Source organism: Hemitrygon akajei, chromosome 20 (genome assembly GCF_048418815.1).
Source record: "Hemitrygon akajei chromosome 20, sHemAka1.3, whole genome shotgun sequence".
Taxonomy (NCBI): Eukaryota; Metazoa; Chordata; class Chondrichthyes; order Myliobatiformes; family Dasyatidae; genus Hemitrygon; species Hemitrygon akajei.
In genome coordinates, this window is record NC_133143.1 from 15,556,978 (window position 1) to 15,580,975 (window position 23,998).

A 23,998-nucleotide genomic window follows, 5' to 3' on the forward strand; every position below is an offset into this window, starting at 1 on the left:
AATGGAAAATGTGGCAGAATGTGAAATATTTGCAGCTATATTTTCATTCACTGCTGGAATGTAGGTCAGTGCCACTAATTACTCCTAAGGAAATACTAATGAGCTGACCCCTTTGGCCCCTTTGCAGTGTCTGTGCAGATACTATCACCACTGGGTGGGAGTTCTGTAAAGTTGACTAAGTGACAAGGACATGCTTGTTCTCCAAGGTGCTGTTTGAGTTGAGGGTGAGCTTGTAGTTAGTTGAGAGATTTCCTATAAGAGTGCTGTGGGTAAAGAAGCTTTAGTGAGCATTGCAGTCCTGATACACTGGTGGTGGAGACTGGGGGAATGTCTAGTGTGCAAAGGACTACCAAAAGAAAAGTATGTCACTCAGATTCAAGAGATGTTGAGCATCATGGGTGCTGTTGAACTCACATTCATTCAGACAAGCATTTCAACATTTCATAATAGAGAAGATGCATCTCCCACAACATGGATGAGATGGATAGAATGTATTCAAATTTGCTGATAAAATGGCAGCAAGGCAAATGTAAAGACTGCAGAGTCAGACTTTCAGGATAGGTTAGTGGGCATGGAGGTGGAACACAAGATATAACATGAGAAGATTCATTTGATTTGTTAGGAAGAATAAGGAAAAAGATAAATAAATAGAAATAATAACATTCCTGAAAAGATGTACAGAAGTAGACTGTCCTCTCACTTCTTCCCTTTCTATCATCCAAATACTCAAACAGTTCTCCCAGGTGAAACACATCTTCTGATATGATTTTGCTGCTCATAATGTTGTCTCCTTTACACTGGAAAAACTAAATATAGATTTAGTTTTTTTTAGACTCTTTCTTAATGTTCCTTAAGGCTTTCATAGCTGGTTTAAGTATTGGGGATAAGCTCCCACTACCTATTAAATGCTCCCAATGGCATGCATCTCAGATAGCCTCTGATAACCAAGTCCAGCTCCTGGCCTTCATGTGTGGCTTCACTACAGCGGAATGATTTACTGAAAGGAGAAGTGGCAAAGGTGGGTTACTGACACCATAAAAACCAGTTGCTTTGAGCAGATGGGGTTCATCAGTTGTGGTTGGCAACTCACCTAGGAGAAGGAAAACTCTGATCTGAAACCTCCACTTCCTTATGGCTATACCCACTCATGGGGAAGGCTTGAGGAATACACCCTGGGGGATTGTCTGGAGCTGGAGTCCCTACGTTGAGTTCCTACTGTATATATAAATCATTTCCAAGTGCTTTAATGATGAAGGCAGATCATGAAATTTCAAAGTATGATGTCCATCAGAAGCTACTCATTTGACTGGATAATGTATTGCACAACAAAATACAGGCTAAAAGGTCACTCTAAAGGCCTTGACTGCATATGATCTTGCTCTCTAATCAAAAATTAACACTGTAAGATATAGGAGCAGAATTATGCCATTAAGCCCATCAAGTCTGCTCCAGGACAGAAAAGACAGCTACTTTTAATCAAAATTCTGGATGGAGAATTACTATTCTATTGCTGAAAAATTTGGGCAAAATTCACAGGGTCATGAAAGAAGCCAGAGTAGACACAACAGAATCAACAAAACTAGGGACAGTTCGGGACTTGGCTAATATTCAAAAATTGAGGGACCAGTTCCTCCAGCACAACACCTCATGGGGAAACTGGTGGCCGTTTGGGTCCCTGGGGGTTGGTGGGCAACTGTCATCCTCTGGTCAATTGCACTCATTCTTGTTATCATCACTGTGTGTATATTATGTTGTGCTTACCAAATTATTCAAAGCATGTCTGCCTTTTTTTAGTTCTGTAAGAACTATAAAAAGTGTAAGAATGCCATTAATATATATTACTTTCCTTTTCACTGTGTTACATGTAGTGTGGCTTCCGAGCGGTGTATTGTATTGGAGGGGTCATGGCTGTCACGTGCCCATTACTTGGTCAAAAGACACACCACCTGCCAATCAAGGTTTGACCCCTCCTCACCTATCAACGCACACCTAACCATTGGCCCCTTTAATTAGCCTTGTACTTGGCCTCAGACAATTGGCCTTTGTAATCAGCTTAACTCTGGCTGGCCATTGGCTTCCCTGTGAATTACTTGGGCTGGACTCATCAGCCCTGCTGCACTATAAAGGAAGCCACATGTGCTTGGCCCGCTCTCTTTATAAAGGAAGCCACATGCACTTGACCCACTCTCTTTTTTGCTATCTCCGAGGGACTACCCTGCTGTTGGTGTGTTATGCATTGAATAGGGTTGGGAGTGTGAGTATTGTCCTTAAGCAGAAGAGCCATGCCTGCACAAAGTTAAGGGGAGGTGGGTATCATATTGACTTTGTGTGTGTGTGTGTGTGTGTGTGTGCGCGCGCGCGCACGTACACTTTGTTCCCATGCAATTTTCCCATGTTTGTTATCAATTGTCCACACGTGTTTTATTGCTGATCTGACTACTGTAAATTGTGCATGTGTGTGTTGCTCCTGTTGCCATTTTCCCACGTTTGCCTTCTGTAAATAAAATCCTTTCCTACCAAGGCTGCGTGTCCAGAGTCCTTGTCCGAGAGACCTATCGAATCTGTTTCCTCACTCACCACAATCACCAACAAGAGGTCTGGAGATATATTTTATTATGTGCATCCTACTTGTGGTCTTCTGCTGCTGTACCTCATCCACTTCAAGGTTCAACATGTTGGACATTGAGATGTTCTGCACACTATCGTAACATGTGGTTATTTGAATTATTGTCATCTTATCGGCTTGAACCAGTCTGGTCATTCTCCTCTGACCTCTCATTAACAAGGACTTTTTTCCCACAGAGCTGCCATGTACTGGATGTTTTATTATTTTTCACAGTTCTCTATAAATTCTAGAGACTTGTGTTTGAAAATCTCAGGAGTTCAGCAATTTATGAGATATTCATCTGGCATCAAGAATCATTTCACTGTCAAAGTCACTTCAATCACATTACTTCCCCATTTTGCTGTTTGGTCTGAACAACAACTGAATCTCTTCTTGTAAAATTTAATGGCAGTTGGCAGACCAACAAAAAGTGCATTTCTGGCACCTACTGAATTGCAGTGTGTGGAGCAAAGAGACGCGAAGTATACCCACTAAATTCCCACTCCTGGAAAAATCTCAAAATAATATCAAATTGTCTAATACTTTTCAGACAATCAAATGCACATGAATATACATTATGCTGGAAGTGATATCCTAACAAACCTTCCATGTAAACCATGTCTGTCCCAAAGATTTCAATTTCACAATTAGGTGTTTCATTTGCAGCTCATAGGAATTCAAACAATATATGCTGTACTGTTTTGTGACAAGTAGACCACCTACAGATGCCAGTATCATGCATATTAATTCTGAATAATAAGTTATTCAACCTAGTATGTCCAATGTGTAAACATGTAAATATAACTTCTTCCCTCCTTTTATACCCATCTCCCAGTTGAGTTCTTGCCATCTTCTGAATTTTATTTAAATGCAGCCCTTTCATTTCCTTATCCCAACTTTGTTGCCACAGTGATTGAATAGACAATTTAATTATGCTTTCACCTCCCCCTTATGCAAAGGCACCACTATATTTACATTCTTAATTTTAAGTGATTGCTTGGCTAGAATGTCTGTCACCTCATTTCCTTCAACCCCAGCATGGGTAAGGACCCATAAGAAATGGATACACAAGCCTAAATCCTGCAGCTTCAGCAGATGTCCAATCTCAAGAAGAAAGTCTGGTCTACAATTTGAAATACCTGTATTAATAAATGTCAAGACCGAGATCAATTCAGAGCACAGAAGTACATAATCAGTGTACTTCAATCCATTCCAAGGCTAAAATGACAGCAGCCAACTCAGATGTAAATACTGATATTTTGTCTGATGATCTTTTCTGAATGGTCACTAGAAACTATGGAACATAAACAGAACCACCTGAACAACCAGTCACTGGATCTTTTGAACCATATGTGTAGATATGTAAGAATCCATTATGTCTGCCTTGCATATATCGCTGAACTTTCTCTATTGATGATACACAATCACTCCTCATCTTGATCTATTCCTGAATGCCCAAATTAACTGAAGGAAAAACCATAGGCTACTCTGGGACCATGTTCCACATTAAACAATCCAAAGTTTTATGCCCATTCATTTCCCATCCACTCAAAACAGAAGACCTTACAATGCAGTGCTCCCAACACTCTACCAATGTTACCAATATTGGGTGACTAATTTTATGTCCTCTTACGTTAACTCAAAATGCCAAAACTGTTTATTTTATTACCCCACAACACAGTCTCGATGTTTGAGCATCTAGGACATGGGTTCCCAATGCTTATACTATGGATGAATACCATTGAGCAAGGGTCTGTGAACCCCAGGTTGGAAACCACTGATCTAGGGGCTTTAAGATCATTGGTAAGACTGGCCCTTAAGCAACACATCTATAATCAAAGACAAATCAGAATCAGATTTAATATCATCAACATATGCCATAAAATTTGATAACTTAGTGGCAACAGTACAATGTAATACATGATAAGTATATATTAATTAGTTAAAGTAGTGCAAATAAAGAAATAATTTTAAAAAAGTGAGCCAGTGTTCATGAGTTCAATATCCACTTAGGAATCGGATGGCAAAGGGGAAGACGCTATTCCTGAATTGCTGATTGTGTGCAGCCTGTCAGAATGCTCTCAATGGTACATCTGTAGAAGTTTTTGAGTGTATTAGGTAATAAACCAAATCTTCTCAAACTCCTGATGAAATATAGCCACTGTCTTTCCTTCTTTGCAGCTGCGTCAATATTTTGGAACCAGGTTAGATCCTCAGAGATACTAACACCTAGGAATTTAAAATTGCTCACTCGCTCCACATCTGATCTCTCTATGAGGATTGCTGTGTGTTCCCTCATCTTACCCTTTCTGAAGTCCACAATCAGCTCTTGTTTTACTGACATTGAGTGCAAGGTTGTTGCTGTGATACCACTCAACTAGCTGATGAAAGAAAAATATATTTAAGTGACCTCCTACTCACACACTAATCACACTCAGCTGAACATATTACTGCTTTTATGTATTGAGTTGCTGCCATGTGATTGGCTGATCAGAGCATTAATGAGCAGATTAGGCATGTGCTTCAGATGAAAGATTGATTGGATTTGACAGGAAGAATTTTGGTAGTTCTTGTGTAATGTAAATATTTTAGTTTCTGAACTTGTTAAATATAGAAGCAAAGCTATGATTCACAATTAGGCTGTCTTGTGTAGAGTAGAGGACACATTATAACTTAAACTTTGCTCTGTATTTTTATTGTAGTTGTACAGTAATGTAAATAATTTTTCAGTTGATCACAGTCAGGTTAAGATAGATAGATAGATAGATAGATACTTTATTCATCCCCATGGGGAAATTCAACATTTTTTCCAATGTCCCATACACTTGTTGTAGCAAAAACTCATTACATACAATACTTAACTCAGTAATAATATGATATGCATCTAAATCACTAACTCAAAAAGCATTAATAATAGCTTTAAAAAAAGTTCTTAAGTCCTGGCAGTTGAATTGTAAAGCCTAATGGCATTGGGGAGTATTGACCTCTTCATCCTGTCTGAGGAGCATTGCATCGACAGTAACCTGTCGCTGAAACTGCTTCTCTGTCTCTGGATGGTGCTATGTAGAGGATGTTCAGGATGTTAAGGAAACTGCCCATTTCCAGAGAGTAGATTGAATGTAATTTGTAAGCAATGGCGTACTATCAAAGGGTCTATACCTGTCTGGAATAGGCTTGGAGAATTTTCTATATGTAATTGCTGAAAATGCAATTCTATTCTTGAGGTAATAGCATTTTGTTACTCCATTAGAAGCATAATATGTCACACATGATAACTGGAGCAATTAGATTCTTAGAAGGTTAATGAAGGTCAGCACATCACTGATCACTCTAACAAACTTCTACAAATGTACAGTTGAACATACCCTACTGGTTTCATCACAGTCTGGTTCAGCAATTCAGATGGGTAGATGGTAGTGGATTTAGCCCAAAGCATCCCTCCCCACCAATACATGAGGTACTAAATTTCCTCAAAATGGTGACATCCATAACTATGCCATTTTCTCACAGCTGCCATCAGGCAGAAGCTACATAAATCTGAAGTCCCATACCACCAGCTTCAAGAACAGCTACTTCCCTCCAGCTGTTTGGTTCTTGAACCAATTGCACAACCCTAACCCTTACATACAGTTCATATTCTATTCCTTCACAGTATTGTCCAGGTCAATTTTGACCTGGCCCCTGAATCCCCTCATAAATACCAAATTTTGAACCACTGATCTTAGAATGTATAAATAGCCTATCTCACATTAATAAATGGGTGATTAATCCTTAATTAATGTTTCAGAGATAATTTCAATAGATACAGTCAAATTTGACCTGGAACAGCCTCAGTGTACAAAAGTTTAAAACTTTTAAATATTTGCACATTTTGGGTCACTTTAGGAAAACTCATCAAACTTCAGCTAAAAATGGCATTTAGGGTGTTTTTACTGTGTCAAATGTCAAAATGGATCAAATTTGACCTGAACAGTATGTATGGGCTAATCACTACTTCAGTATTATAGCAGTATGTTCACTTCGACTACTTTACAATATATGGTATTTTGTTTCATTTTAGTTTTGTATACTTTCTTGTATAATTTTGTCATTTGTTTTTTTTTATGAATATCGAGTCTCTAATGCTTGTTATGCTGCTGTAAGTAAGTTTTTCATTGCTCCTGGGAAGATGACAATAAACTCCACTTTGACCATGATATTGGTTAGTTGCTGCTCTCTGTGATCTTGAGACACATTAACTCAAAAAAGACTGTATGACGGTGATGTTACTGAGTGTTGTGCATTAGTATGTACCTATTAGAGTTGAATAGCTGGATATTCTGCAAACAAAGGTGTCATTACGTCCTCACACAATTGGATTGTCTATGATGGTAGCTTAATATGTGTTCTGATATTAATTGTTGGTAGATAAATGATTGACATTAGCCTTAACTTCTAAAACCATCTTGATTTTAATCTCTGAGAATTTGAAGGGTGTCAACCTGAAATATCAACTGTTTATTTCTCTTCTTAGATGTTGTCTGACCTGCTGAGTTCCTCCAGCATTTTGTGTGTGCTGCTTAAGGTTTCCAGCATCCATATTTTTTGTGTATATGGATATACGCACACATATAGCCTCATATTGTCATCGTGGATATCCCTTGAGGTCGAGGATGATGGTCTTCGTTCTGTTGATCTATTTATGGGTCCTCAAGTGGCTTATGAGTCTAATCTTGGCTTTGAAAGTTCTTCCACATTCAGCACAGGTAGTTCCAGGTGGCAGATCAGGCTTTGGTTGTTGCTGCCTCCCTTTCCATTTTCTTCTCTTTTTGCACATCTGTTGGCTTTGAAAGTTGCTGTTCCTTCTCAAATGATGGCTTGCCCGAGTTTCCTGTCCTTGGCATTGGTTTCCCAATTGTTGATGTCGATGTTACATTTCTTCATGTTGGCTTTTAAGACATCTTTGAATCTCTTCTGTTGTCCACCTCTTTTACATTTGCCTTCTTTAAGCTGGGAGTAGAAGATTTGTTTCGGCAGACATCTTTCATCCGAACAACATGACCACTCCACCATAGTTGGTTCTTGATGACGTAGGCTTCAATGCTTGTTGTTTCTGCTTCATTTAGCACACTGATGTTGGTCCTTCTATCATCCCAGCTGATATTTAAGATGTTTTGAAAACAGTATTGATGGAACTTTTGAAGTGTCTTCAGATGTTGTCAGTATGTTGTCCAGGTTTCTGATGCATATAGGAGCGTTGGGATTACCACTGCTTTGTACACTAACATTTTGGTGTCTGTTTGGATGTCATGATCATGAAAAACTCTTGTTCGGAGATGTCCAAGAGCTGTTCCAGCGCATTTAAGACAGCGTTGGATCTCATCATTAAGGTCGACATTGGAGGAGAGGTGACTTCCAAGTGGTCCACATTTTCCAGAGTTATTTCGCCAAGTTGAATTGATGGTTCAATCTGATTTGTCTCAGTTGGTGATGACTGGTAGATGATCTGAGTCTTCTTGGAATTGACGGTAAGTCCAAGTTTCGTGTATGTACGGTTGAAGGCAGTCAGAATCTGTTGTAGGTGGTTTTCTGAAAGAGCTGCAACACTGTTGTCATCTGCGTATTGGAACTCGATGAGGGAGAGGCCAGAATGCATTTGGTGGGTATAATTACTTCTAATCACAAACAACTGTCTTCAAAATATTAGCCAACTGATTAGATGGGTGAAAAATGAGTTGTCAATAATTACTGAATAAACGACTGGTAAAAGAAATAATAGATTAATAAGGTGGCCATCGATATATTTAAAGTATTGATCCTCTTTTTAAACTAAATTACAGAACCTTTGTAGTTAGTACAAGAAATTTGCTTTATTTGCTTTACATTCTGGTTTTTCACTGCCACTTCACTCAGAGCATAACACTGAAGATACAGAAGCTTTTAATGACATAGATGTCACACTGCACCAGCAATGTTTTGGAATCTGATTTAAGGTTAAATCAAGGAATTTTTTTTTCTCTTTTTTTTTATTTTACCTGAAATCTATGATTTTGGAAAGCTCTGTCATACCAAAGATATATCAGTGATCTCAAATTGGAACAATATCCAAATTATAAGAACATGATTGAAAATGTGAAGAGAGTATAAACAGAGTACAGGAAATGTATGTTCCTGTTAGAAGGAAGGATGGGGATTGAAAGATAAGAGAACCTTGGATGCCTAGAGAAGTGGCGAACTTAGTCAAGAAGAAAAAAGAAAAGTTGTAAAACTTCAAGAGTCAGATCAAATGAATCATATGAGGAGTGTAAAGAAGCCAGAAAAGAACCAAAGATGGGAATTAGGAAAGCCAGGAGGGGCCATGAAAAGTTCTTGGCAAGTAGGATTAAGGCGAATCCCAAGGCATTCTCAAGAGTAAAAGGATAACTAATGGGACCACTCATAAATAAATTGCTTAGATGCAGAGAATGTGAATGAAGTACTTAATGAGTACTTTGCTTCAGTGTTGGACAAGGGAAAGGATATGGAGGATCAGGAGATTAGTGCTTATTGTTAGGGCATTTGGAGGTCAAGGAGGAGGAAGTGTTGGGCCTCCTAAGGAGTATTAAGGTGGATAAGTGGGCCTGATGGGATTTGCCCCAGATTATTGAAGGAAGCAAGAGACAAGATTGTTGGGCTTTTGACTAGTGTTTTTATGTCATCTCTAGCCACAGGTGAGATCCCAGAGGATTGGCGAGTGGCTAATGTTGTACTTTTTAAGAAGGGATCAAGGGAAAATCTTGGGAACTATAGACCCTAGAGTCTGACTTCCGTTGTAGGGAAATTGCTGAAGGAAATTCCCAGGGATAGGATACATGAGGATTTGGAAATCCATGACCTAATTAGGGAGAGCCTGCATGACTTTGTGTGTGGCAGATTATGCCTTACCAACTTGATTGCATTTTTCCACAAGGTGATTAGAGAGATTGATGGGGGTAGGGCAGTGGTTGTCGCCTACATGGATTTCATGGCTTTTAGTAGGATGTTTGACTAAGTCCTTCATGGGAAGCTAATCCAGAAGATTAAGGTGCATGGGTCTGCAGCGAATTGGCTGTTTGGATTCAGAACTGGTTTATGCATAGAAGGCAGATGGTAGTGGTTGAAGGGACTTTGTCAAGCTGGAGGTCTGTTATTAGTGGAGTTCTACAGGGATCTGTGCTGGGACCTTGCTGTTTGTGATGTATTTCAATGACCTGCATGAAAACGTAAATGGGTGGTTATTAAATTTATGGATGATATCAAGATTGGTGGAGTTGTGGATAGTGTAGAAGTCTGGTAAAGAATACAGCACGATATAGACCAGTTGCAGATATGGGCCGAGAAATGGCAGATGGAGTTTATGATATACTGTTAGTACTATGGGATAACTGTAGTAGCATTGCAAAGTCTCTTCAAAGTATGCTGACTTTGCAGAAGTTTTCTTCCTCACTCTGAAAGGAGTTCTGTGAATCTCCCTCTTTATGGTTTATACTGCTCTCCGGTACTTTGACCACATTCTTACTGTGATGATTTTCAGTTTGTTGACCATGAAGTTCTAAACTCAAATGAAAATCTTAAACCTTATCCGATATAGATAGCTATTGGTACCATCACTAAGGGGAGGATATACTATAGCTATCTGCTCTTCAAAGACAAGATTGTATATTCTCCATGGCACATTTAGCTGCCAACACCCACTATTTGAGCAGTTGACCCCTCTCCCTTACCCAGGAGTTGATGCTTCCAGCTAACAAAGTAGTTTAAACACTGGTCATTTATTTAAAGTGATGCACATTTCAATCCAGTTAAAATTCTTAAAAATCATAGAGGATTTCCATCTTCTAAAAGATTTCCAAATTACAAAACACAGCAGTCCTGTAAGCTAAAAGGACACACCTACAAGTTGCAGAAAACAATTCGTCTATCGCAGAAATCAAAGGAAGAGGTATAGATTCTAATTCATGCCATCTTTCTGTCATTCTACTTGATGTTCCTGGACTATTCCTAAAAAGCCTGACTATTCTCTACATTTAGAGAGTAGCTTCACCATCTGTGTCTCTTCACACATGTGATATTTTTTTCAAATACTTTTGCACACAGGTGATCTCAAAGGACGGGGCTCCCACATACAGCAGATGGCAGATGGAGTTTAATGCTGATAAGTGTGAGGTGCTACATTTTGGTAGGAATAATCCAAATAGGACATACATCGTAAATGGTAGGGCATTGAAAAATGCAGTAGAACAGAGTGATCTAGGAATAATGGTTCATAGTTCCCTGAAGGTGGAATCTCATGTGGATAGGGTGGAGAAGAAAGCTTTTGGTATGCTGGCCTTTATAAATCAGAGCATTGAGTATAGGAGTTGGGATGTAAGTTAAAATTGTACAAGGCATTGGTAAGGCCGAATTTGGAGTATTGTGTACAGTTCTGGTCACCGAATTATAGGAAAGATGTCAACAAAATAGAGTGAGTACAGAGAAGATTTACTAGAATGTTACCTGGGTTTCAGCATCTAAGTTACAGGGAAAGGCTGAATAAGTTAGATCTTTATACTTTGGAGCGTAGAAGGTTGAGGGGAGACTTGATAGAGGTATTTAAAATAATGAGGGGGATAGATCAAGTTGACGTGGATAGGCTTTTTCCATTGAGAGTAGGGGAGATTCAAAAAAGAGGACATGATTTGAGAGTTAGGGGGCAAAAGTTTAAGGGTAACATGAGGGGGTATTTCTTTACTCAGAGAGTGGTAGCTGTGTGGAATGAGCTTCCACTAGAAGTGGTAGAGGCAGGTTCGGTATTGTCATTTAAAGTAAAATTGGATAGGTATATGGACAGGATAGGAATGGAGGGTTATGGGCTGAGTGCGGGCCAGTGAGACTAGGTGAGTGTAAATGTTGGCATGGACTAGAAGGGCCAAGATGGCCTGTTTCCATGCTGTAATTGTTATATGGTTATATGGTTATACCCACAATTTATGCTCTGAAGCTGACTCTTTCAACACACAAGCACTCAAAACTATTACCCGATCAGCTATTTGATGTGCTCAGTGATAGCATCATTCTGGTCTCCAAGCTTCTTTGAACTAAACAACATAGCCAGCTTTATCTGGTGTGATGTAAGCTAACTAACATAACCCCATTGCCTTACATTGCACCTCTAGAACAGTCTGCCCAGGTGCTGTAGGCTAGCAAGTCTTGCTGTTTGCAAAGCTGTTCTTTTAACTTCAGACTGATTATTGCTTGCCTGTTACATTACATTACATTAAGAACTGAATATTGGCTCCTGTTTACAACAAGAAGCTAAACAAAGAATATTAGTTGGTGGATTACCTTACTCAGAAACAAATGCTTGGTCTTTATAAGTTCACAGCTGCTGTGTTTAGAAAGCTGACCTTACAAAACAGAAGGCCTGCTGGCCCTGACAGTGAATATCCATCACATTACTTACATTCACTACTATAGCCAGATATCCTTTCTTGGTTCTTCTCCATCGTCCTTGCTCTCTCCATATACTAGCCATCTTACCTCTCCACTCTCAGTGCAGTTTCAACCCAAAACATCAAATATTTCTTTCCACCTACAAATAATTCTCGACCTGCTGAGTTCTTCCAAAAAATCATTTAGTACCCAAGATTTAAGTGGTATTTACAATTTAACAATTGAAATTTGATCAAAGTCCCAAGACATCACCCCTGTAAATATTTATGCAACTTAGTTGAAAGTTCAGTAATCTTACAAGAAGTTCATCCAAAAAAAAGTATATTGGTTTCATCCTTACTTGAGGTTCAAAATGAAAATTGTAGATCTGGACCATTGTTAAAACTAACAGCAAATTTATTACCTTATTTTTATTGCTTTTGTACAAAGCACCTACGTATCTTGTACTTATGATTGCAAACAGAAACAAGCAGTTTAAGATAAGTAAAGGGTAAGGTAAGGAATAAATAATTTCCCAAAACATTTTACATGCATTATAGTAATTTTTAAGTGTGATCACTTGAAGAACGGATGAAACATGTGAATCCATTTGCTGAAATCAAGTTTCTGCAAACTCTGTTGTGATGAACTCTGCAGATCTGGTCACCTAGCTATAGGAAGAAAGCTATTAAGTTTGAAAGGGTGCAGGAAATATTCACAAGTTTGTTACCAGGACTGGAGAGCTGAGTTAGAAGGAAAAACTGGATAAAATGGGGTGTTTTTTCCAGGGTAAAGGAGCCTGATACTAGAGGGGATAAGTTTAAGGTGAGAGGGGATAAATTTAAGTTGAAGGGACAGAGGGTGGTGGGTATGAGAAATGAGATGCCAGCGGAAGAGGGAGAGGCAGGTACAATTGCAATGTTCATATATCCTATTAAGAATTCTCTCCAGTAACTCTCTACCTCTGACATGAGAGTCATTGGTCAATAGTTTCCAGGATTACCCTTGTTTCCCTTCTTGAATAATGGAACAACATTGACTGCTTGCCAGTTCCCCGGGACCTCACTTGTGGCTAGAGAGAACCTGAAGATATTGGTCAAGGCCCCAGCAATCTCTTCCCTTGCCTCCCTCAATAACCTGGGGTACATCCCATCAGGCCCCAGGGACATCCACTTCAATGCTCCATAAGAGACCAAACACTACCTCCATCTTTACTTTGAACAGCCCTAGCAGGTTAATACTCTTGGCACAGATCTCCTTATCCACCACATCCTCCTTCTTGGTGAATACTGATATGTATTCATTAAGGACATTGCCACATCCTCTTCATCCAACCAAGTGTTCCTCCCTCTATCTGTGAATAATCTTAACTTCTCCCCAGTTGTCCACTTGCTCTTGAACAATGTATAGAATGCGTTGGAATTCTCTTTAATCCTATTTGCCAAGTCTTTCCTAATTCCTGTCTTGAGTTGGCCTTTTCTGATAATCCTCAGAACTCCTTTTGATTCTACTTTCCTAAGCTTTACATAATTTTCCTTTTTCTTCTTGACTAAATTCATCTGCTCCCTCACTATCCAAGGTACTCTTACCTTGCCATCCTTGTCCTTCCTTCTGACCAGAACACACCTGTCCTCAACTCTGTGCATTTGGTCTTTAAACACCCTCCCCAACTCGGATATGGATTTGTGCAAAAAAAAAACTGTTCTCAATTGACTCTCCCTAGTTCTTGCCTAATGTTCTCATAATTTTCCCAGTTCCAATTTAATACTCCCCATAAGGTCCATCCTTGTGTATAGCTACCTTAAAATTTAAGGAGCTATAGTCTGTTTCCCAACCAGGTCAGGTCACAATGCCAGGCTCATTACCCAACACGAGATCCTGTACAGCCCTTCCCCTCATTTGACCGTCTACATATTGATTTCAGAAACTCTCCTGGATGCATCAAACAAATTCTACTCCATCTAAACCTCTTGTATTAAAAAGGTCCCATTTTATAAGCAAGTTGCAGTCCCTCATGACAACAGCTGATTGTTTTCACACTTTTCCTTCATCTGTCTGCATATCTTTTCCTCAATATCCTGATTGCTATTAAAGAGGATGAGGAGTCTGTAGTACAATTCCATGAGTACACTTCCTATTTTTGAGTTCTACTCATATAGACTCAGTGGCGGAGCCCTCCATTATTTCCCCTCAAGTGTAGTTGTGATATTGTCCTTGATTAGTATGCAACTCAACCATCCCCCACCTTTTCCTCCCTCTACCTTTACTAAAACATTAAAACCCTGTAATATTAATCACCTATTACTGTCCTCTCTCAACCTAGTTTCTGTGATTGCCATATCATCATAGTTCCATGTACTGATCCATGCTCTAAGTTCATCGCCTTTACCCATGATACTATATAACCATATACCAATTACAGCACGGAAACAGGCCATCTCAGCCCTTCTAGTCCATGCCGAATGTTTGCTCTCACCTAGTCCCACAGACCTGCACTCAGCCCATAACCCTCCATTCCTATCCTGTCCATATACCTATCCAATTTTACTTTAAATGACAATATCGAACCTGCCTCTACCAATTCTACTGGAAGCTCGTTCCACACAGCTACCACTCTCTGAGTAAAGAAATTCCCCCTCGTGTTACCTCTAAACTTCTGCCCCCTAACTCTCAACTCATGTCCTCTTGTTTGAATCTCCCCTACTCTCAATGGAAAAAGCCTATCCACATCAACTCCATCTGTTCCCCTCATAATTTTAAATACCTCTATCAAGTACCCCCTCAACCTTCTACACTCCAAACAATAAAGACCTAACTTGTTCAAACTTTCTCTGTAACTTAGGTGCTGAAACCCAGGTAACGTTCTCGTAAATATTCTCTGTACTCTCTCTATTTTGTTGACATCTTTCCTATAATTTGGTGACCAGAACTGTACACAATACTCCAAATTCGTCCTTAACAATGCCTTGTACAATTTTAACATTACATCCCAACTCCTATACTCAATGCTCTGATTTATAAAGGTCAGCATACCAAAAGCTTTCTTCACCACAGTATCCACATGAAATTCCACCTTCAGGGAACTATGCACCATTATTCCTAGATCACTCTGTTCTACTGCATTCCGCAATGCCCTACCATTTAACATGAATGTCCTATTTTGATTAGTCCTACCAAAATATAGCACCTCACACTTATCAGCATTAAACTCCATCTGCCATCTTTCAGCCCACTCTTCTAACTGACCTAAATCTCTCTGCAAGCTTTGAAAACCTACTTTATTACCCATAATGCCACCTATCTTAGTATCACCTGCATACTTACTAATCCAATTTACCACCCCATCATCCAGATCATTCATGTATATACAAATACAAATACTTTATTGTCACCAAACAATTGATACTAGGGTGTACAATTATCACAGTGATATTTGTTTCTGCGCTCTGCGCTCCCTGAATATGACAAACAACACTGGACCCAGTACAGATCCCTGAGGCACACCACTAGTCACCGGCCTCCAACCTGACAAACAGTTATACACCACTACTCTCTGGCATCTCCCATCCAGCCACCACTGTTGAATCCATTTTACTACTTCAATATTAACACCTAATGATTGAACCTTCCTGATCAACCTTCCATGCAGAACCTTGTCAAAAGCCTTACTGAAGTCCATATAGACAAGGTCCACTGCTTTATCCTCGGCAACTTTCCTAGTAACCTCTTCAAAAACTCAATAAGATTTGTCAAGCATGACCTTCCACACACAAATCCATGTTGACTGTTCCTAATCAGACCCTGTCTATCCAGATAATTATATATACCATCTTTAAGAATACTTTCCATTAATTTACCCACCACTGACGTCAAAATTGCTAGGTTTACTCTTAGAACCCTTCTTAAACAATGGAACAATATGAGCAATACACCAATCCTCCAGCACCATCCCCATTTCTAATGACATTTGAAATATTTCTGTCAGAGCCCCTGCTATTTCTACACTAACTCCCCTCAAGGTCCCAGAGAATATCCCGCCAGGACCTGGAGATTTATCCACTTCTATATTCCTTAAAACACCAGTACTTCCTCCTCTTTAATCGTCATAGTTTCCATAACTTCCCTGCTTGTTTCCCTTACCTTACACAATCCAATATCCTTCTCCTTAGTGAATACCGAAGAAAAGAAATTGTTCAAAATCTCCCCCATCTTTTTTGGCTCCACACATAGCTGTTCACTCTGATTCTCTAAGGGACCAATTTTCTCCCTCACTATCCTTTTGCTATTAATATAACTGTAGAAACCCTTTGGATTTATTTTCACCTTACTTGCCAAAGCAACCTTGTATCCTCTTTTAGCTTTTCTAATTTCTTTCTTAAGATTCTTTTTACATTCTTTATATTCCTTGAGCACTTCATTTACTCCATGCTGCCTATATTTATTGTAGATATCTCTCTTTTCCCGAACCAAGTTTCCAATATCCCTTGAAAACTATGGCTCTCTCAAGCTTTTAAACTTTCCTTTCAACCTTACAGGAACATAAAGATCTACCCTCAAAATTTCACCCTTAAATAACCTCCATTTCTCTATTACATCCTTCCCATAAAACAAATTGTCCCAATCCACTCCTTCTAAATCCTTTCGTATCTCCTCAAAGTTGGCCTTTCTCCAATCAAAAATCTCAAACCTGGGTCCAGTCCTATCCTTCTCCATAATTATATTGAAACAAATATATTGTGATTCTTGGACCTGAAGTACTCCCCAAAACATAGCTCCATCACCTGACCTATCTCATTCCCTAACAGGAGATCCAACACTGCCCCTTCTCTAGTTGGTATCTCTATGTATTGCTGCAAAAAACTACCCTGCACACATTTTACAAACTCCAAACCATCCATCCCTTTTACAGTATGGGCTTCCCAGTCTATGTGTGGAAAATTAAAATCTCCCACAATCACAACCCTGTGCTTACAACAAATATCTGCTATCTACTTACAAATTTGCTCCTCCAATTCTCTCTCCCCATTAGGTGGTCTATAATACACCCCTATAAGTGTTACTACACCTTTCGCATTACTCAATTCCACCCATAGCCTCCCTAGACGAGCCCTCTAATCTATCCTGCCAGAGCACCGCTGTAATACTTTCTCTGACAAGCAATGCAACTCTTCCCCCTCTTGTCCCTCTGATTCTATCACACCTGAAGCAATGAAATCCAGGAATATTTAGTTGCCAATCACACCCCTCCTGCAACCGTGTTTCACTAATAGCTGCAACATCATATTTCCAGGATCAATCCATGCTCTCAGCTCATCCACATTTCTTGCAAAGCTTCTAGCATTAAAATAAATGCATTTAAGAATTTCTCCACCTCTTCCTCTCTGTTTATCTCTCATGATGCAAACGACTTCACTATCTTCTTTTTCTTCCTTCTCCCATACACCTGTTCCTACACTCTGGTTTCCCTCCTGCTTTGTATCTAGTTTAAATCCACTGGAGCCTCTCTAGCAAATCTACCTGCAAGAATATTTGTCCCCCTCCAGTTCAGATGTAAACCATCCCACTCAAACAGGTCCCACCTTCCCTGGAAAACTGCCCAATTATCTATAAATCTGAAGCTCTCCCTCCTGCACCATGTCTTCAGCCACATGTTGATCTGCGCTATCTTACTATTTCTAACTGCACCTGCACATGGCACTAGTAGCAATCCTGAGATTGCTATCCTGGAGGTCCTGTCCTTTAACTTGGTGCCTAGCATTAAAATACACACTGTCTCCCCTATCGCATCTATTACTTTTTTCCTACCTGTTTTTACTGTCCCTGACATCTACCTACCTCCCTGTCCCACTATTTTCTGACCTGGTGCTCTGGATTCCCCCCCCCCCCCCCCCCCGCAGTAGCACACATGAATCTCAGCTTGCACCTGTAGATCCAAGTAGTTGTTTAGTAGTTTGCATGTGACAGCAGCCACCAGTACACTGCTTTAATAGGTGTGCTAAACCAGAAGATATTAGCATGTGTCATCACCTCCAGCAGAATGGGTAGAGGGGATCATCTGTGTAATCCAATGGCCAGGATTTCAGTGCTACAATGAAAGGTATGACAAGGCACAGGAGAAGTCAAGGTCATCCACTGCAATCAAGGAAAGCCCCAGTTGTGAAGACTACTTGTACCACTACTCCTAGACTTACTAAAACTGAGAGAGCGGAACTGCCCAAGTGCAATGGCTTTTCCACTTTAAAAACTTTCTTACACAGGTTTCTGTCATCATCAGATACAACAGACAACCGCCTTACTCTCTGTGCACCTTACCCTCTTTCTAACTATGTAATTGCTGAGACATCTGGCTGCTCACCCTTCCCCTTGAGAATGTTCTAACTATCGAGTCTCTTGTCTGTTTGTTTTGTACTTCAAAATTTTTAACTAATTCAAAGAAAGACAAGGGAGACCAAAATGTGAGTCTAACTTTGTGCTTTACTTTAAGCGAGGTGTGCATGTATCACATGGTAGTGTGATGACGTATAGAATTCATGTATTTTTACATATAACACACAATGATTTATTTAAACAAGAATGCTTAATCAGCCACATACAAAACTTAAATATTAAACACACAACATTATCACTATTTCTCTGCCTAACTTTATGCTTCCCTGCTGAGTCTCAGGGTCGGGCATGATGCCACTGGCCTAGCTGCTGCTGCTGCTGGACAATGATAGATCACCCTCCTCCCCCTAAGAGTATCCAAAGGGGTATATATGTTGCTGAGGGGAATGGCCATGGGAACCATTCATTGACTGCTTACTCCTCCTGGTGGTCACCCATTCTACTATCTGAAACCTGCACTCTGGGTGTGACCACCTCAGTAAAAGTTTCATCTATGATAACTGATATATTCTAATTACAGGGTAAATTGCTTGTCTCCATTTTTGTATCTAATAATAAAATGGATACTAACAGATCCACTTTTGAGCATCAGTCAGTATCTAACTTGTGGCCCCTGATTGTGGACAAAAATGTCATTCGGTTCTTTATTTCATTACTTAACCTGAATGGGTTAATGTTAGGAATGGAGATTAACTTTGGCCTGTTGAATTCTGAAATGTTTAACCACTGAAGTTGACTGAATTTCAGGCATAATTTACAATAGCACAGTATATTGAAACTGGCAGTGCAGCTGTACAACTGAGAAGAGAACTGGGATCTTAATTTTAGTTTCTGGGTTTGGAATATCTATGTAAAACCAACACTTTGGAGAAACTAACAGGTCAGGCAGCATCTGTGGAAAGAAATGGTGTTCACTTGGTTCAGATAAATTATTGTTTAAGAGCAATTTACACTCAAATAGGTAAAGTATAGAAAGATTCAAGTCCTAATGCAGGCAAACAACCGGTTAGATGGTCAAAAACAGTCAGTGTGATTATGGTGGGCCAAAGATCTCAATTGTGCTCTACGACTCAACTTCAAAGGGTCCCACACCTGAAACATTAACTGTTTTGTTTCACAGAAGCTGCCTTATCTGAGTTTCCAGCAATTTTGTTTCAGATTTCCACCAACCTTTATCTGCCCAAAACTAAACTGAGAAAAATGCTCGGAAATGGGAGTAATTCTGGTCAGTCATGGCCATAAATGTTGAGGATGGAGGCTTGTTCTTTTCTTACTGAAGAGCTGTGGAGTAGTTGGGGATGTAGTCTTGCTGCAACATGTAGCCCTGAGTGTGAAGGTTTCTTTTGTAGTAAATGCATCAATAATACATCCAAAATTAGTGGTTTTCAGAAGTTTGCTGATGGTTTCATTGAGACGAGAAGTGTTCAGATGTTCAAGTCAATATTGCCCTTTCAGCTAAAAGTATTTGACTTTTGCAAACTGTCAGAAACGAGCCACGCTCCCGAATAATGGCTTCAAGACAAATTCAAGGAAACAAAGTTTATTAACAGTTCTGCAGAGCTGGGTGCCTTCAGAGAAGGGAACCCTGAACCTTACAGGGCAGCAGGTTTTATCCTTCTTCCTTACCCCTCCCCTCCCTGACTTGGGAGGTACATAGTCTTATCCCATTCCATATTTGGAGTTGTTTTTTTACACATTTCTGTAAAACAATAGTCCATATCTCAGGACTTCAATGATTCCACAAGCAATTAATCTCGTCAGGGCTTCTGCATTCCTGCTTATCAGTCATAATTAAATCACATTTGTTTCCTGACTTTAACCCAGACATAATTAAATCACATTTGTTTACTGCACTGACCCCCCCCAACCTCTTTCAGAAACGCACATCTTAATTTATGGCTTCAGCTCTCACAATTCCACCCTTTTTCTTTTTAAGATGTGCGTAGCAGCTAACATTTCTCCTCTTTCCAGGAGGCCCATCGTCCTTCCTCCGCCCCCCGTGGAGGGTCAACTTTCTTCTTTAATAGCATAAGTTTTAGCTCGTTTGTCCCATGTTGGGATATCGCTACTGCCTGGAGCTGGAATATACTGCGCCTGATCAGTGTTCGTATACAAGGAATCAAACACGGCAAAAGTAAGAGAATCATTAGACCCCCACCTGCTACTAGGAGAGCGGTGCACCACCAACTACCTTCCAGTAGCCCGTCTAGCCAACTCATGTTCCCCAGGGATCTCCAGTTTTGTACTGGCATGTGGGCCAGTTTCCGAATTTTGTCGGATATTTTTAACACGGCCTTTCCACTGTCGTCTATCTTAAGGCAACAGTTTGTAAGATTGAACTTCCCACATACCCCGCCTTCAGAGGCCAATAGGTAATCCACAGCCAGACTGTTCTGGTATATTGCTGTTCGCATCTGGCTCTGCTGTTTTGCCAACAGCTCCAATGCCAGTGCCGTGCTGAGGTATTGCTATTGCCTGAAGTTGTGACACACTTCGTCTTATTAGTGCTTGTACACAGGGAATGAGGCAGGGTAAAAGCATCAGACTCATTAATCCACCTCCCACCATCCAGAGTACTGTTCGCCACCAACCGCCTTTATTATAGACCTGATAGTACGGCTTACCATTTTCCCAACACCCTTCTGCTTTTATCATAACAACAGTCATTTACATGCGAGTGGGATACGAAGGATCCAGGGAACACCCTCTGCCCCACTCGTACCACAGTTCTGCACTTGTCACATTTCCCTTCAATTTCCCCGACATATAGAATCAAATATATTACAGTCAATAATGTTACAGTCCACATAGAGTTCATTTTTGCTGCCTTTTTAGCTTCACCACCAACGGTTCTTCACCGGGAACACAGGTCCACTCAGTGCGGCTTTCGGGCTTCACCGGTCCTTTTACCCTGGATGCGTGTGTCCACCCTTTTTCTTTTGTCTGTACAGCCGCCTCTGTTGTTAGCAGGACCTGGAAAGGGCCTTCCCACTGTGGCTGTAACTTCTCCGGCTTCCAGGTCCTTACCAGAACCCAATCTCCAGGCACGATCTGATGTAAAGCAAAGTCGAGCGGCGGAGTCTGGGCCAAGAGACCCTTTTTCCGCAGTTCTGCAAAGGAACGGGACAAGGCCAGTAAATTGTTCTGGTAAATAAATCACCCCCCTGTAGTGTGGGTTACCCCTCTATTTTATTCCAATATGGCAGTCCAAAGAGCATCTCAAAAGGAGATATTCCTATGTCCTTCCGGGGCGCTGTACGTATTCTCAGGAGAACGATTGGCAAACACTTGGTCCATGGTAGCTTGGTTTCCAACATCAACTTGGTTAGCTGTGCCTTCAGGGTGCTGTTCATTCATTCTACTCTTCCCGAACTCTGGGGATGCCACGGGGTATGGTACTTCCATTCGATATCATGTGCATCGCAAATTAACTGGTGCGTCTTGGAGGCGAAGTGTGTCCCCCGGTCAGAGTCTATGGACCCCACGATTCCATATCTGGGGATTATGTTCTCAAGTAGTATCCGAGCTACTGTGGGCGCATCTGCCTTAGTAGTTGGGTATGCCTCCAACCAGCGTGTAAAGTGATCCACGATTACCAATAAGTATTTCCATCTCTGCACTTGGGGCAGCTCGGTGAAGTCGATTTGGATCCTATGGAAGGGTCTCATGGCCAGGGGCTGGCCACCTCTTGGGATGGATCACATCACTTTCTTGTTTATTCGTTGGCACGTTGGACATCCAGTTACCTCTTGTTGGGCCAAAGTGTAGATTCCCTTGCATGCATATTCCCTAAGTACCGTGTCACACATTGCCTGCGCTCCCCAGTGGGTCTGTTGGTACAGTTGTTGGAGTATGTTGCAGGTCACTTCCTTATTTAGCACCTGTCTTCCATCAGGGATTCTCCATTTACCATCAGTGTCTTTCCGGGCTCCTAGTTGGTTCATGTTGTCAATCTCCATTTGAGTAAACACAGGCAGTTTAGTAAGTCCTTCTCTCACTGGTATCAAAGTCAGGAGTTGCACCGGTTCTTCAACTGCTGCCCGTTTGGCCTCCTCGTCCGCCAGACGGTTCCCCACAGCATCAGGAGTCGATCCTTTTTGGTGTCCGGGTACATGCACTACCGCAATTTCAGTCGGTAAGGCTAGGGCTTCCAATGTCATACTTATCATTTGTTCATGTGCCAGTCCTTTTCCCCTGGCCGTTATCAGTCCTCTTTCTTTCCATATCTTCCCAAATGTATGTATTATCTCATAGGCGTATTTGGAGTCAGTGTATACAGTTCCGACTCTCTTTTCCAATATTATCAGAGCCCTTTGGAGCGCGTATAACTCACAGGACTGAGCCGACCAATTTCCCGGTAGTCTTCCGGACTCCAATTTTTTCCCGTTTCTCCGTCGATGATGGCGTATCCGCTATGTCGTATCCCATCAATACATCGAGACAATCCGTCTATATATAGTTCTTGTCCCTCTCCCAGGGGAACTTCCTGTAAGTCTTCCCGACTTTTCGTTTGCAAGTCCAGAAGTTCAATGCAGTCATGCTCTGACTCCTCTTCCTCCTTTTAGTTGGGTGAGTACCCCTAGGGCCATTCCTTCGGCATTGTTGACATACAGCTGGAATAGTTTTTCCAGGGCTGGCAAGGCTAACACCAGAGCACGGATCAATTGTCCCTTAATGTGGCTGAACTTTTGTTCTTCCTCCTTAGTCCACTTTACTGTTTCCTCATCCTGTCCCAGCTTATCGTACAGAAATTTCACCAGGGGAGTATAATTCTCAATCCAGATCCGACAATATCCCACTAACCCCAGGAACTGTCGTATCTCCTTCTTGGTACGTGGTAGTGACATTCCCGTTATTCCAGCTATCCTTTCTGGGGTAATGCATCGCTGTCCTTTACTGTCCCAGATACCTTACTTCCTTTTCTACAAATTGTCACTTTACATTTCATCCCAGGTATAAATGTTGGGTCCTAGGAATTGATCCAACTGTTCGGCCAAGCCCATGGGGTCTTCTAATAGGCCTTTCATTTCCTTTTTAAAATTCCGTACCTCAGCGCTAGTCAGGGGAACATTAACATACCCCCTCCCTCCATTTGCTCCTCCCATAGGTACTTCTCTCAGAGGATATAGTCTGGTGGTCTGTTCGACTTCCTCTTTGTGATTTTTAGCTGTTTGTGACCTGGTTTCCATCCTCCTGGCTCCTATACTCTGCAGTTTTGCACGCTCCGTTTCCTCTTCACCCTGGTCTGCATTTTCTCCAGCTGCAGCTGCCGATTCATTTTCACTTTCCCTTGCCTCAAGGTCATCGATTTGCGGAGCAGTAGGGGGCACATATGGGGGCGGCAGGTGCTCGAGCACCTCCCATGTATTCTTTTTCTGTCCCCCTTCATTTATCGTTTTCAATTTATAACTATTTGTCGTTGGTAACCAGCAAAGGGCATAATCAATAATAAAGGGCTTTACAATTCAACTGCCAGGACTTAAGAACTTTTTTTTTTAAAGCTATTATTAATGCTTTTTGAGTTAGTGATTTAGATGCATATCATATTATTACTGAGTTAAGTATTGTATGTAATGAGTTTTTGCTACAACAAGTGTA